The sequence below is a fragment of the Colius striatus genome, chromosome 4 (assembly GCF_028858725.1).
Source record: "Colius striatus isolate bColStr4 chromosome 4, bColStr4.1.hap1, whole genome shotgun sequence".
In the NCBI taxonomy this organism is placed as follows: domain Eukaryota; kingdom Metazoa; phylum Chordata; class Aves; order Coliiformes; family Coliidae; genus Colius; species Colius striatus.
Window position 1 is genome coordinate 29037028 of NC_084762.1, and position 16264 is coordinate 29053291.

General features: G+C 37.3%; 1 protein-coding gene across 4 annotated transcripts in view; it reads left to right on the forward strand.

Moving 5' to 3' along the window:
- The window catches only part of LOC104554014 (poly(rC)-binding protein 3), a 513107-nt gene that overhangs the window by 192142 nt on the left and 304701 nt on the right, over window positions 1-16264 (forward strand). For all 4 annotated transcript variants that reach the window (XM_061994937.1, XM_061994938.1, XM_061994939.1 and 1 more), the window contains exon 3: window positions 7975-8040. The gene's annotated coding sequence lies outside the window, so the exon portion shown is untranslated. The remainder of the gene's footprint in view (window positions 1-7974; window positions 8041-16264) is intronic.

A 16264-nucleotide genomic window follows, 5' to 3' on the forward strand; every position in this document is an offset into this window, starting at 1 on the left:
CTCCCAGGTAACGTATCCAAGATACCTGTGTTCAGATGGGTCATTTCTCTTTACTGTGTGTCTCCCAATGCTCACCTCTCCTTCCCCTGCAGTGAAATGGAAGAAGGATGAAGAGAACACTTGAAACTTTGACATTTATTTGAAAAAGCCAAAACATTTAGCCCTTATTTTGGCTGAGGAAAACTTGTAAAATGTGAGAGTGCAAATGCCAGGGATTTGGAAACATTAGGGTAAATTAAAGGATTCTGAATTTTAGAAATATTTTATTAACACCTTCAGCTTTGAGAGACATATACTCTCACAGTTTAGCAGAAAATGTCTATTCCATCAATAGTATTGTTTCTGTTGCTATAATGAGCACCAGTGTTCAAGGCAAGGTACACAGACATTCACCTTGGGAGAGGCTGAGCCTGGAGAGGATGCCACGAGAAACTCTGCCAGTTACTTTATCTGGGAAAGTAAAACAGTTAGAAATTGGGTCAGTGCCTCTGAGTAGGCTTGTGGATCTGAAAGCTCTGGGAAGCCTCTGGGCTGGGGATGAAAATGGTGCCAGGTCTTGTGCTGACAGCACTTTTCCCTGTGGCCCCACAGTCAGCCCCGGGCTTCTTTGAAGCGACCGAGAGAACCCATGGTTGCATGACACTGTGGACTGTCTCTTCACTGCACCTTTTTCCTCCTGTCCTTGGATATATCATTTAATTGGCTTCTGCTTGGATTTTGTTTGATAATTTTGCCTGACTGTAGCAAATGTGTTGCAAAATCTAAATACGGACTAATATTGGCTTGTTTTTCATTTGTATGGTATTTCTTGCTGTGACAACCAGTTTTTCAAAATTATGAGATAGTGAAAAAAACCCCTATCTGTTATTTTTCTAATCAACACAGTATGTGCATTTGCATTAAGGTCATAGTTTGCAGATTTTTTGTAAGAGATGGCATATAAAAGATGGTTGTTTTATAATTTATGGTAATAGAGCTGTTATTTTAAAATTACTTCATGCCTATAATGACATGTTAATTTTTAATTTAGTCTTCAGTTCTAAAACAGGCTCTAAACCAAAGACAACTTCTGTTGCCTTACTTTTCTACTGTTATTGTTTCTAGTTAAGGGTTTGTTTGGGAAGTGATATGCAATAGTGAAGTTAATTGACCTGAAAAGTAATTGCAGTAATTTTATTTGGAACATTGAAAAAAATTATCCTAGTTTTAAACCAGCTTCTCCCAATCTGTGAAATTCTCCAAGTTGTTAAAATAACAATAGTGGTAGATTTCAGAAGACAATTATTTGAGTCATCAAGCACAGGAAGATGCATCCTGATGTACACTTGCTTTTGAGTGCAGGAGTTTTAAAGGTGTATAAATTCTAATAAAGGAGGACAGGGTCAGATAGTTCAGAGGATGTGAAGCTCTATACCTGAAACCCTTTTTAAGGGCACCACCACTAACCACCTAATGACTGATTTGGAGTAAGGCTTTAAAAGTCAGTACAAGCCATCTCAAAGTCAGAGGTTTACAGGCAACCAAGAGCAAAGAGAAAACAGGCTGACTATATCAGGCAGCTGTGTGTTGTCCTCCACTGATGGGGAGACCAATGGGAGCCCTCCTGAAACTGGGCAACAGTACCAGAATGTGATGGGTTTTGTGGAGCTCTTTGTTCTTTTTTAACTTGTTAACAGAGGCAGGGGGCTGCAGTGGGGGGTCCTTTAAGAGCTCTCAAAATTTCTCCCATTTGTAAGTCAGATCCACATCTAACCCAAGCTGGGCTAATCTGCCACCTTCTATTTAAAAAGAGGAAAACTGCAGAAAGAGAAGCGACCAGACAAAACCTAAGGTCAGCAAAGGAGGACAGGAGGAGGTATGTGAGAGCAGATATCCCCCTGCAACCCCTGGGGCCTGTCCCTCTGCAACTCATGGAACGTAGTGGTGAAGCTGAGATCTGCAGCAGCCCACACAGAACACTAAGCCAGGGATTGTGACCAGAGAGGACAGAGACTGCATGGGAAGACATCCTTGGAGCATGCCAGGGTCAAGGAGACTCACATGGGAATAGACAGTGAGGAGCTGCAGCCCTTAGGACAGACTCAGCAGTGGTTTGTGAAGGACTATCTGACATGCAAGGGACCCTGCATCAGAGCAGGGAGGAATGTGAGGAATCCTCTTGACCTGAGGAGAAAGGAGCAGCAGAGACCATTGGTGAGGGACTGACTGCAACCCCCAATCCCTGCACTGCTGAGTGGGGAGGAGCTAGAGTATCTGAATCAGATAGCTGAGCCTGGAAAGAGGGGAGGGGAGGGGTGGGGAGGAGCCAATCTTAAATGACTGATAGCACTTTTTCACAGGATCCTAATTTTTTGTTTTTATTTGCTCAGCTTTTGGTTGGTGGCAGATTAATTTTCATTTTCTTCCCAAAGTTGAGTAGTCTTGTCTGTTTTGCCTGGGACTGTAAGTGACAAGTGGACCTTCCTTGTCCTTTGGATTTCCATGAGGTTCTTTCTCAGTACCTTTTCTCTTCCCAATCCCTCCACGTGGAGGGGGGGGAAGGGGGGGGAAAGTGAGTGGATTGGGTGCATAGTCCTTGTGCCCATCTGGACTAAAACTGTGACAGAGAGCTTCAGTGATTAAAAAGGTCAGATATTATGGGCATGAGGGCTTGTGGACTAAAGAAAAAAAAGAATAAAATCCTGTGTGGAGACTATGTTTGAAGGTGAGAGGAAAGAGGCCAAGGGCTATATTCACTGAAAGGGTCTTTAGACACTGACACAGGCTGCCCAGGGAGGTGGAAGAGACCTCAAAAGATCATCCAGTCAAACTCCCTTGCATCTTTGAAGATATTTAAAAGGGACATGGTTTAGTGGTGACTTGACAGTGTTGGGTTAGTGGTTGGGTTTGTTGATCCTAAAGGTCTTTTCCAACCAAAACAATTCTATGATTCTATGTCTCATTTAAAACCAAGAATTTTATTTCTTTGGAGAGTGTGCCCAACAGATTATGTCAAAACAGTTAAATGTGATCCCTCTTAAGTGAAGTGAGTTTTATCGATAACTTCAGGGCTTAAATTTCTTTGCTAGAAATTATTACAAGTATATGCTGAGTGTAAAAATGGGGTTAATTTTCAAATGATGGAAGAGAGAAAAGTGTTGTTCTTTGGAGGAAGGAGGGAAGGTTTGTGTAGTTCTTGCTAATTTAATGCTATTGCAACAAATGCAATGGTAACTATATAGGAGTAATAATAATGCAAAGAACATTACCTGCTAATGTTAATTGCTTTACACTTGTTCTCATTGGAATTTTGAATAGGCAATATATTCAGAAGCATCTGCCAACAGGAAACACTCTAAGAAATAGAATTCACAAACAGCATATATGATTTTGAACTAATTCTTTTTTCTTCTTTTCTTCTCCCTCACTTCGTAGTATAGACAGTACCTTTACTTCCCCTGTTATCTTTGCAAGTTGACCACTTCCATTACTTTTTTATTTCTGCTGAGGCTGGAAAGCTGGTTTGATGCATTCAGCAGTCAAAAGTGCAGTTCCATGTGCATTTTTGTTGGCTGAGTAAGTAAAATGAAAGAGGCTTACTGTGAAAAGTCGAAAAAGATGATTTACAGCGATGTCACAGTGCTGTGCAGTAATAAAACACAGAGATTGTTGGACACATATTATATTGTACAATTATATAATTATAAACAGTATAATTGGAGGCAGTTGAGCTTGAATGCAGTAGGCTATTATTTAGCAATCATCTCTTTCAAGCCTCATTAAACACAGATTTATACACAAAATAAAAGCTTTGCTCTAGAAAGGCTAAATATTCAGTGGCATTTATACCTCAAAACGTAATACACAGATTTAAAGCTGTCAACATTTATAATGGATTTAGTAAGTGGTTGTAAAGGAAGTTGTTTAGTGGGTATGACAATACCAAGCCATCTACCTTTATTTAAAGCATGATTGCTTTGACTTTCTTTGTACGTCCATTTGAGAAGGCAAAAGAGAGTGCATAAGCAGCTGTGGTCTTGGATTTTGAAATCTGACAAGCAAGGAAATGAGAGGTGGTCGAAGTATTTTGAAAGGTAACAAAGATTGGGGGTTGGACTAGATGATCTTTAAAGGTCCTTTCCAACCCCTACCATTCTGTGATTCTGTGAAAATCATTAATATTTTGGGCCTATATCCTTGAAAACATTATCATTCTGAAACTAAGAATGAGCTTATGGGGAAGAAAATTAAGAAGCTGAAATATTTTATTGTTGCTACCCCAAGGTATTTTGGTTTTTGGTGCTTTTTTCTACATGTTTATTCTTATTACCTGAAGTAAAAGAAGTTGTTATTTTTAAAAAAATAAATAAATAAAGGGAGAAGAATCTTACGAGGTAAGAGGAAAAAAAAAAACGCATGAGAAAAAACCTTCTAAGTTGTTGAGATCTGCAGCACATATGATGGTCCAGTCTGACTCAAACTTTTAATAGCTGACAGAGGTTTGGAAAGTAAGTGTATATTTAAATGTCAGTTTCTGTATATATATTTAGGTGCTTAAATATTTTTTGTTGGGCTTTTTGGAGTATTTAGAACTCCCACAGACTTGTAAATGGCACTGAGAAACAGCAATATAAATAACTTAGAAACATTCTTGAAGGAGTTGACAGACTTCTTATCTGAGTAGGGATCTGTGAGAGTACAGTTCAGCACTACAAAGGATACCACCCATATGTGCTAAAAACACTTCTGTGTTTGTTTTCAATCCACAACTGAATTTTTAAATTCTCCATTTTAATGCTCTTCCTGACATGTCATTAGGTCCAGCTCCATTTTGAAGTTCTGTGCAGCACATTTAATTTTCCTTCCTACTTAAAATGATTCATGAGAGCCTGATAGGTACAAGGCTGCTATGAGTTTCAGTATGCCTCTGATTAGAGAAACAGTCTGGCATGACACAGCTGCTGCATCACTGTTTCCAGTGGATGGTACCTGACCTTAGCAGTTTGAGACTGTCAGTCTTTTAAGAAGTTCATGCCTTTTGCATTGCTAGCTTTCCCTTTTCTACATCAGAAATGTGTCTGCACAATAATTGCGGTTTACTTGAGTTCCCTTATGATACTGGGAGATGTGAAATAATATACTACGAGTTCTTGTAGGTAAATGTTTTTAATGCATGAAGTATGTGGTGTTGATGCCTTTGGCACCTGTAATAGTTTTAAGCTTTGGTAGCTGTGATGGAGAGCTATATTTTGGAACTATTTTCCTTTTCCTACTTCTGCCTTGTTTGCTTACTTACCCAAAAGTGTTAACTCAAACTCACATTGTTTCTCAGTCATGTAAATTTATTAACAATGTCCAGCTTTTTGTAACACCATTCTAAAACATTGTAGTCTTTTCAAAGTTTAGAGAGAAACCATTTCCAAATTCAAGCCATGAAATTCAAATGTTACTTGGAAAAGTTGCTTTTGCTTGCTTTCAATCATTTATTTATTTATTTATTAAAAGGGGAAAAACCCTCCCAAAATGTGAGTATTTTCATAGGGACATGGGGACAAAAGATTTATCAGTATTCAGTGACTCCAGTGTACAGTGGTCTTGCAACATTACCACAATAGTTTGCTAGAGGATTTTTTTTGCTTTCTTTCCGGCCTTTATGCAAATGTAAATTCCTACACAATGTAAAATCAAAGAGATTACATATTTCATAAATCCAAAAATTTCAGGTTTAAATCTTCAGTGGTGAACTATTGTTGTCTCATAAGTTGTGGGAGTCCCTCGAGAAATTATTTTGGTTGTGTAATTACATTTCTTTGTGGACATACATTTATATTTTGAAACTAAAAACTCACGTGTGTTCTGCTGAATGAGTGGAAACTGCATAAAAAATCTATCTAATCTCTAAGGTTTGAGTAGCTGTTTTGGTTTGTGGCTTTAGGTTTTTTGTTTTTTTCTTTTTCAGTAGACCATAGATAATGAACCTTGGCTAGAAACAGCCTTGGACAACCTTGTATCTCTCATGTTCATTCTGTATCCTCTGAGAGCATAAGCAATACAAAACTCAGATCCCTAATACTTCAACTTTTCAATTATATTGAACTCCATTTTAAAAGAAAACCCTGAGTTAATGTTAATCAATATTACCTCTTTTGTTTCTATCTAAAATCCTCTCCTTTCAAATAAATTGCTAATAATCTCCTGGTGTGATGGATAAAAAGTAATCTTTCCATATTTTTTACAGCACTTCACGGCTAAGAAACAGAGCAAAGTGAAAATGTATCTTGGTTGATCTCTACAGTAGAGTGTGCTGGCTTGATTGGTGTGCAAAAATTTAAAGTTAGACCTCAAATCAAGAAGTCAGCTTTTCAAGTGTGCTTTGTTGGTTTTTTTTTTAGTTTGGGTTTGAGTTACTGTCTCCTGATGTAACACTGCCGTGACAGAGGCTTCTGCTATATTACAGAAGCCTATCGCCCTACAGGCTGGCATAAAGAGGAGTCATAGGATTTCTCTTGAAATCCATGTCAGTAACATATACTCTAAGGCATCCTGTCCCCTGGAAGCCACATACAGGGGATGTGTCCTTCAAGGATCCTGCAGGCTCTTTGGCTTGCATGACTTTTAATGTCTGTCTGTTCTTTCAATGAGGAGAGAGCAGTTTATTCCTCAGGACATCTCAGTTTGCCCTGCTTAGACCATCATGTCTGGCTTACTGGGAAACTCTGTACAGGGTCAGAGCAATGGCTGAACAAGTCTGTGTCTTTAGAGACAGTGTGATATCTGAACTGTTGTTGGTTCCCATACTTGAAACGGGAAATTAACATCTTGTCTGAGACATTATAGAGTGATACTTTGAAGGTCTTTAAATTGTTATCTGTGAGTATCAAAGACAACACGTATACTGTAAATGTAAAACAACTTCAAGAGGAAAATGGAATAACACTGTATGAAGAATAATTTGTATTACTAAGCAAATTTCTCTTTCTGGAAGCTTGAACTCTCTTAAGAAATTGGATGCTAGTTTTTGTGGCTCGTACATTTTTTTAATGGTACTAATACCAATTTTCATATAGTACACTTCCTACTCTTGAAGTCTAGTTGAAAGATAAAATTGTTCTTATTGTAAATAGCTGTACTACAGACAAACAGCCCCGAGCACATCTAATAGGATTCATTCAAGGACCTTTCCCCTCATTAGTATTGCTTAAGAGTGTGCTGTACACTCAAAGGTGGTGGTCTTTTGAAAGAGAAAAGAGAAGATTGAGTCATGAACTCCATTTTGATCTAAAAAGGAAATGTTACTTCAGTTTGGTATATAAGGAAATACAAGGTTTGAAATTTAAGGAAGAAAAATGTGTATTAAACTTAGTGTGTGAATTTTATGGTAGTTTTTTCATCTAGATGAACAAATGTATCAATGCTTCAATAAGTTACCAGAATATTTCCATCGTACTGAGGTTGAACTTTCCTCTGATCAAAAATGCAAAAAAAATGGGACTAAAGGATGTGGTTTAATTTCCTACTCTTAATAATTAGAAAGAGATTTGACTGCTTCCAAGGACTTTCTAGTGAATGCAGGCTGCTAGAATGTCTTGTTTGCTTTTCTTTATAGCTCAAGAAATTTCAACAAATCTATACTAAATCTTAATTAGGTTATATGACTACAAGAAAACTAAATTCTTGACAGCTATGATTTTCAGAGAGATGATTTTACAAAAATGCAATTAATATAATGGTGCTGTTGGCAGAAAACAGCCCTCTCATCTGAGTCATTATCTTTTTCCATTCCCTTCTTTTGACTTTATTCTGAAAAAGAAATACGTAGAATGGAGCAAAGAACAAAAGTGGAAGTAAAGGAATAAAAGCATATAAAGGAATAAGAATGCTATCTGGTCTTTGCAGTTTTGCTCAAAGGGCATTGTAAGAAATTACACATATAGATTTTTTTTACCACTGTTAACCTTCAGGGTTTTTGTTTTTGTTTTGTTGTTTCTTTCTCAGATACTTCTTAGAACCAAGTGCTGAACTTCACTGCACATTGTGGCTTATGGACATCTGATGTGATAGGTAAGATGATTTTGACACGTCTTACTGCCACGTGATAAATATTGATCTTACTTATTTTACATTTACACTAATGGAAGTCAAATGAAAATTTACATCCTTTCCCTGTTTCCCTAATGACATTCCAAAAACAAGGTTTAAATTATTATTAATGAGCTCTTTATTCAGAAACAATATACAGCAGGAGATGAGTGAACCAAAAAAAGTAACTTCAATATATCTTATTTCTTGAAATAAAGTGGTAAGATATTTTAGAATAAAAAAGAATATTTGGACTTATGAAGATATAACTCACAATAACTGGGATAATTGATGCACAGTCCACAGTCTCATACAGTAATGGCTGTTTATAGTAATAGTTAATGATGCTAAATTACTTAGTGACACACTTTTCTTCAGCTATTTAATCAGATGGCCAGCGTTGTAAAGAAGGTATCCAAGCATTTTGCCCAGGAGATTAAAGAGAGATTTTTATATGGTGCTCATCACTCAATGTTATTATTCACAGCAGTTGTTTAATACTTAGAACATAGATCTACAGATACATTTTGTCTTACAGTCATGAAAAAATTGTGTGACTAAGCAGGAGTTTCAGTTACCATGGAGTGTGAGAGGCTAATCCAGTTCCAGAGAAACAGTTGAGAAATGTGACAGGATTAGACCAAAGTTCACACAGGGCTCGTTTGATTAAGGGACATTCACTGTGGAAAAGGTTACTGAAAAGGTAGTGGCAATCAGAAACAGCTAGGCAACTTTACTAGTCCTGTGCTGTTTGTGTCACTCAAGTAAGTGCATTGTGGAAAAGTGTATTTAATTGGATAGAGTTGATCTGACAAACAAAGTTGAACTGAAATGTGCAATAGAAATTTTTAAGTATGAAAAAAAAAAGATGGCAAAACAACTATTAGTTTGTCATCTGTGAAATCCAGTTTAGGAGACTATTTAAATATGTAATTTTTTAAGGCATAAGGTAACTTTTTCTAAAGTAATTTAGACATGATAGATATTTCTGTAAGATTTTGAGTCCTATTTACAAAGCACATTGTTGTCTAAATTCAGTTTTTTATGGTTAGGACTTAAAAACGAAAGTAGGAAAAAATGTCAGTGCTTCCTCTACTAGTCTGGGCATGATGATAAATTTCTAGAACTTTGTTGATACTTCAGAGTTTTGTTTTTATGAAGCTGTGTACAAGAGAGTTTAACTCTATTCAGTCTGTTTTACTTCCATTAGTTCTTTGCAAGGTACCAAATCTATTTAGAGTTTTTTAGCCTGCATTTTTCATTCTTTTTGGAACAGATCATCAAGATAAACTAGTAGCAGCAGTCCAACACTTGGATGATGAAGTGTCCTTAAAATAATAATGTGATGTAAACCACATAATAATATTTTTAGCACCAGAAGAGTTTGCCATCCAGACCTATGTATCGAACATGGATTGAATAGCTTCTAAAGTACTTCATTATGTTGTTATTCATAGTTCAGATAGTCATCTCTTCCTAGATAAAATGAACTTTAACTTTGTGTGTGTAAATACCTTGTAATAAATTGTACAGGCAGGCAATTAATGTGGTCTGAACATGAATTTCTCAAAGGAGAGGTGCACTTATATTGCAGGAGAAATTGGTGTTGGGGATGTGTATGTCGTGTGTGATTGGTAACTAGAATTGTCTTCTATTATGAATTGGATATATCAATTCTTGCTTGCTTGTGGGAAGCAGAAAAAAGGAAAAATGATGCTGCAGAAATATGTGAATGTTTCCTTCCTTTCAGAAAGAGACAGATTCATCTCAGCAGAGGACATTCCTTTAGTTCATCTTTTCAGAAGAGGTTTTCTTTTTGTGTGTGTGCATGTATGTGTGCGAGAATCTCCTCTGTATCATAAAAGATCTGAGCATTATATAGATAGATTTTTCCTTAAAAGAGATAATGTTTACAGGGTCGATTTTTCCCTCATTATGTCAGAAACAAATATCTAATGTTTTGGAAGGTCTGATGTTGAGGAAATCGAATATAAATTGTGCTGCAGGCTGAAACTGGAAACATGAGAATGACAGAAAAACATTTTGTGACACACACACACAATGCTGTCAAGCCATGGAGTACACTTAACATTTTCCAAAGTAATGTTCTTTATGTCCTAACAAAAAAATCAGGGAAATAGATTTCAGACAGTAAATTTGGTGTGTATATAGTTCATTATGTGGGATGAGAGATGAGAGACTTTTATTCTTACAAGAGGAATCGCACTTTTCTAAAAAGGGAAGGCAGGCATGGGCAGTTGGAAATACAGAGCTGAAAGGGAGATGAAGAGCTCAGGGGAAGAGATTATAGTGAAGGAACTGCAATGAGAAGCTGTTTGGGTGCGAACATGATGAAATACAGTTTAAAAAATCCTTCATTATCTCTGGCTCAGTGTATTGTGTTTCTCTTGTTCCTGATACTTCATTACCTGTTGTGATGGTAGCTCTCCCTCTTGATTCATTCTGTTCTAATTACCGGCTGCATAGCTCAAACAGAGAAAAAGGATAAAGGTGATGAAATCAGAGACATAGGGGCTAGGTTCAGACAAGTTCTTGAAGGATGGCAGCAGAGAATCTAATCTGCTGAAGGTTATCGTGAAAAGTTGCTTATCTGTTACAGAATAATGCTGATAACTGGTGTGTTTAGAAAATGAAGGAGCATTACTCATGAGTATTTCAAAAGTACAGATGCTGAAAATCAGATCAATTGTACAGTGGACACACACTATATCTGTAAGAAGTCAGAGTAAATTCACCTTTAAAAATTAATCATCACAAGACAATCTTAATATTCTTTACATATTTTCATTTAAAAAAATGATATCGCCATAAAGCCTGTCCAGATGAATCTTGATGTTTTTGTTCTTGGGTTTTTTTAGCACAGTGTCTCTAACCAGAATAACTGAACATATGACGGGATTTAGACATATCCGAGTTTTATTCTCAGTGGTACTTTTCAAGTTGTTTGGTTTGTGTTTTGTTTCTTTTTTCTTATATTACTTTGGTTTTAAGCTGATTGTTAAAATCATTTGTTACAGTGATGTCCAGTATCTGTGGTTCTACAGACATATGTCGAGTACTATTCCTTACAGAGATAAAGTGCAAGTTGAGGAAAACCTGAACAAAATTTTACTGGAGACAGAGCTCCTGAAAATGAGGATATTTCTCCTCTGGTAGTGTCTGTATTATAGGGGGGCACTGCAATGTACAGAGACTCAGAAAGATGTTAGTAACAATAACAACCTGGCATTATATGTGCAGTAAATACTGATACTGGAAGATGGTTTGCTTTTTTTTTTTAATGTTAAAAAATCAATACTTCTTTTCATTTAATATGAGCACACTGAAAAACTGGAAAGCACTTAAATTCATCAAACAGTACTGATAATGTAATGCAGTCCTTTAAGACTTAAGTGCACAATTTTCAGACTATTGGGTTAGATATCTAATCAGAATTTGTAACAGTAATATAACTATGTTGGAAAAAAAACCCCAAAACACAACAAACAAAAACAAAACAAAAAATCCTGGCCAATGAGGGCTTGGCTAGTTTAAGAAAAGCAAATATCCTTCTCCATTTCAAAAGCTCTCTAAAGCTAGAACTGACGCCTGTGTATCCACTCCTGCTAATATCAAGGTACATATTGTTTAAAAACAGTATTGTAGTAAACACTGGATTGCATGCTTTTAAAAATGGGTGGGAGGGCAGTGGATATGGTTGCTGAATTACTTAAGTGACATTAGAGTCCTTTAGATTACTACACAGAAAGTATTTGGTTGTGTGATGAATGTTGACCCACTCTTGAATGTCAAAAAAGAATCCTCACCCCATAAACAAGCCACTTAGTGCTGACTAGTCTGCAATGACAGGAAACTCACTGTTTGGCCTTGGCTAGGTTTAGAAGGCATAGTGTCAGCTGTCACTGTATTGAGTGGACTTGAAAACAGTGCTCTGGATTAAGACCTCATCCAAAGGTGGATTGCTCTTGTGCTGTAGCACAAGAAAAGAGGGAGAGCAGAGAGGGATAGGAAAGACACAAAAGTGATCAGGTTCATACATGAAACCTTTTCTTCAAGTGCTTTCTCAGCAGTATTTGGTCCTCTGATGCAACATACAGAGCTAGCTGATCATCAGCCTTGAGAGAGTCCTTGCTGTTCTACTTATTTTGTGGTATAAAACGTTGAATTTGAAGCAAGGATTTTCATGAACAAATGGAGTAGTCTGTATCTTCTACAATGAGAGTACTTACCGTACTTTAGTCTCTCCTTCTGTCAGCTAGGAGGACATATATGGCCGAGTGTTTGTTCTGATACGCTTTTCCACATGGTCCTGCATTCTTATCTACACATGTGGTGATACTTAACTATGTCAAATTAGCAAAAGATTCTCTGTGAAACTGTGGTGTCTGCTCTAGCAGTTCTCATGGAGTGGGTAGACCTGAAGAGAGTGACAAAGCTTCTTATTTTAAGAAATAATAGGAAATCTTGTGAATTACTCCATTCCCTAATAAATTCATCAGAGTGTAAGAAGTTCTTCTGAAGAGCAGAGATAACATACTTCACCTTTTCTCAATCCCCACCCTGCTGTCTTGCTACTGTGGTTATTGTGAATTTATCTGGTGAGTTGCTCGCTGGCGCCATGGCTCAGCAAATCACCAGGCTTGCAATCTCAAGACCTTAATGAGAATTAAGCATATGCTGAAATGCTTTCTGCTGAATAAATACAGAAGCATGAACAAAAATTGTAATATGGCCTTAACTGTTCCCATAAAATTTAATTTTGTGTTAAATATTTTGTGTTTGAAAATTGAATACATTTTGAAAGCTCTAGCTTTTGTTTACCCATATATGTCACATGTACCTCACAGACTGAGCTTGGAAGTATTACCTCTGGGGAAATATCATCTGACACGTCTCCAGTTGCTACCAGCACTGGGTCACTATCCTTTTTGTCCTCTTTCACTAGTTCAGCATGAGAAAAAGATGCCACATGCTATGAAGTTTTGGTGTAACTTGAGAAATCAACATATGCAAGCAGATGTATTGTTTGTTGTCTGTAAATGCATTGAAATGTCCTCTCTACAGCTGGACAAGGAGAGAGAGCAACTGTTGAGAGACTGTGTTTGAAAGTGTGTAGTCTCACAGAATGACAGATTTGGCATGTGATAGCAGGGTCTTTTCTGGGATGATTATTTGTTTGGATAAGGCTTTCCTTGACCCGTTGCTTCTCTTGGATGCTAACCCTCTCTTGCCAGCCTCAGATGGGAAGGATGGGGAAGTGGAAACTCAAGTCCTTCTGAGTTTGTGGCATTTATATTGTGAGACAGTTGAGATCGAGTTAATTTTGCTAAGCTGCTCAGCTATAATGGATCTGTCACAGCAGCTTGACAATGTATTTGTATCGTTTTGGACAGCCTTTGCTCCTCATTTTTCTCCCTGTGAAACTTCCCAGCAGACCACTCGGATGTAATGTTGTTGAATAGCTCTCTCCTACTCAGAATACGTCTGTCCTTTTCATAGACTTAATAGGCAGATGTCTGTTCCAGCCATGCTTTAGCTTTGAATTGGTATCAAGTAGCTGACATCACCTCTTAATTTGACCCCAGCTTTCCTATATTCATGACATAAAAATGGCACAGTCAAATAACGGAGGGTATTTTGTGTCAGAAATTCTATTCCGTTTGCGGAATTAAAAATCTGTTTGAATTTCTGGTTTACTGGACATTTACAAGCAGTTCACTTTTTTCTGATACAAATATGTGTCAGTGATGGTGAGAAGGAGAATAATGGTATCTCACAAATTGAAAATACAACCTTCCTTAGCTTTCAGAGACTAGAGCTGCTAACAAGTCGTGAAATAAACAACTGCTTTTTCATGTCCAACCACTAATGGCAAAATTATTATATTAAAAGTATTTCACTCCAAGTTCAGACTCAAAATTGGGTGTCTGTTATTCTGATGTGGTGGAATCTGAAATACAATTTCAGTCTTAGTGGAACAGGAGAATGTTCTGCCCTCTCTCTTTCTCTTCCCACAACAAGAGAATTTTTTCCTGTTAAAATCATTGAATAAATCTGCAGCAAGACATCCGAAACAGTAAGCTGAGCTACAGGCTTTACCAAGATCTGGGGAGCCAAGTGCAAATGAAACCACTGACTCTCTTCTTTACTAATTCATGTCCTGGGTGTCTCCTTTTCAGATTTCTTTTCTTTCTCCCCACCCCAGTGCTTCTTTTTCTTTTAACAACAGGTATATAATGCTACCTCTCCAACAGGACGCATTCTACATAGTGTAACTTATTTGTATTAGTAAACCTGTGCAAATCCTTAAACTTTCAGTTCATCTTAGAGACTTGTTTCCAAGCCTGAGTTCAAAATACCAATGACTGCCCTGGAGGGTGCTAGGTCTCACAATGGTGCCCTAGTTCCAAACTGACATGGTGGAGTTTAGCTTTAACAGGGTATCCTAGTATTTTCCTCATTCATCATAGACCTTACTCTAATAACATAGCATCCTTTTGTGCTTGCTAAGGCATATAGGAATAATAATACTAGTCAAATTGTATTGTTTTAAGGAATATTTATTTTAAAAAACAACAAAATTTCAATGAGTTCTGCCACCAAATTGGCAAGTCGAAAGTTGATTTTTTGCAAAGTGCACTTAACAAAGCTGTACTCTGGAAACTTCCTTTGTCACTGGTGAAACTTATTGCAAGAAATAAAAATCCCTGTACCTGATTCTTTTTTATGACATGTTTATACTGTTCTCTCCCAGAGCTGTCCATCTGTAGCTTTCTAATTTGCATAGTATCGGTATACTTGCTGTTGGTCTTCCATTACCTCCCCCTTACAAATGGATGTAGGAGAGGCGGAGGGGGAGGTTCTTAACAAATCTCTGAGACCTTTCCAGCACTTCCAATGTGTATGTTAAAAGCTGAAATGAAATATTTTGGGCTGCACTGACCTCGTCATCTCTTTTTCAGATAGCGTTTTCATCACACAAATCCTCTTAAAGATAAATTTAGAATATCTGAAGAAAAGATATAGCCTGCATGTAATAATTAAGCAGGTGTTAAGCAGCAGCCCATTATTCATGTATCAAGTTTTTGGATGATAACTTTTTAAATAGTTTTATTACTGCTTGAAGAGAGACTTAACCGAATACCGTCTCCTGCTGCTGAAAGTCAGGGTTGAGTGATGGGAGATGAATCTTCCAAAAGAGATCCACCTTTCAGATCAACCTAGCAGCAGTTTCCTCTAAAGCAAATCAGCTTTAGGAGTTGCTTCCTTCTTGCTAGGAGATGCAATTTACTTTTTGTTTGAATGCCAAATTAGCTCTGCAGGGGATGACTGGGTGAAAGGTATGAATGGGACCAGTACTGCTTCTGTATCAGTGTGGTTTAAAAGTAGGTTCAGTTATGCCTACAAGACAAAATTGATAACCCTGTGGTTAAGCAGTGATATATCAGAGGCTGTGGTTCACAGCTCATTCAAGCTAAATTTATCAATCAAGTGTGCAAAAATTCAGTTTCCGTTTTTAAAGTGGAAGGTGGAGACAAAACCAGGGCATTTATTTAGTGTTGCAGTAAATTCAAGTTTTCAGCAAGGAACTTCTGTAGCAAGCTTAAAATTTTCTAAATAGAGAAAGTAGACAAACTGAGGGGTTTGTGTTTTAGTTTGGGATTTTTTTTTTCCCTCTTTCTAAATTGCTTATCATTAAATTATGATCATTTGCAATTTTGGATCAGAAATACTGCACAGGGAATGAAAATCCTGAGCTGCTTTTGCTGAATGAAATAACTATGTCTAAAAGGACTCTGCCTAGATAGCTTCCAGAGGGCTGTGGACCACACTGGCTCTCTGTATGCTGAGCTGGTGGAAGCAGAGCCTGGAGCCTCAGTAACATGGTTTATTGACTAGTCAGTGTCTGGAGAGATTTCAAATGCTTGATTGTCTTCAGAACGAAACCTTTCTGCATGGGATTGATAAATATTACTTTACCTCTTTGCATGAAATAGTGGCAACGTTACTGGAGAATGGCCTGTTTCACAGCTGTGATTGTGCTATCATCAGTCAGCCATGTGTCATGACCACTGGATTGTAAGCAATTTGGATCAGATAAAATGTCTGCCTTTGTGCTGTGGCTGGTACAATTAGACCCTGCTGCTACTCAGCTCTGCTGGGACCTAGCACTCTGGGAGAATTG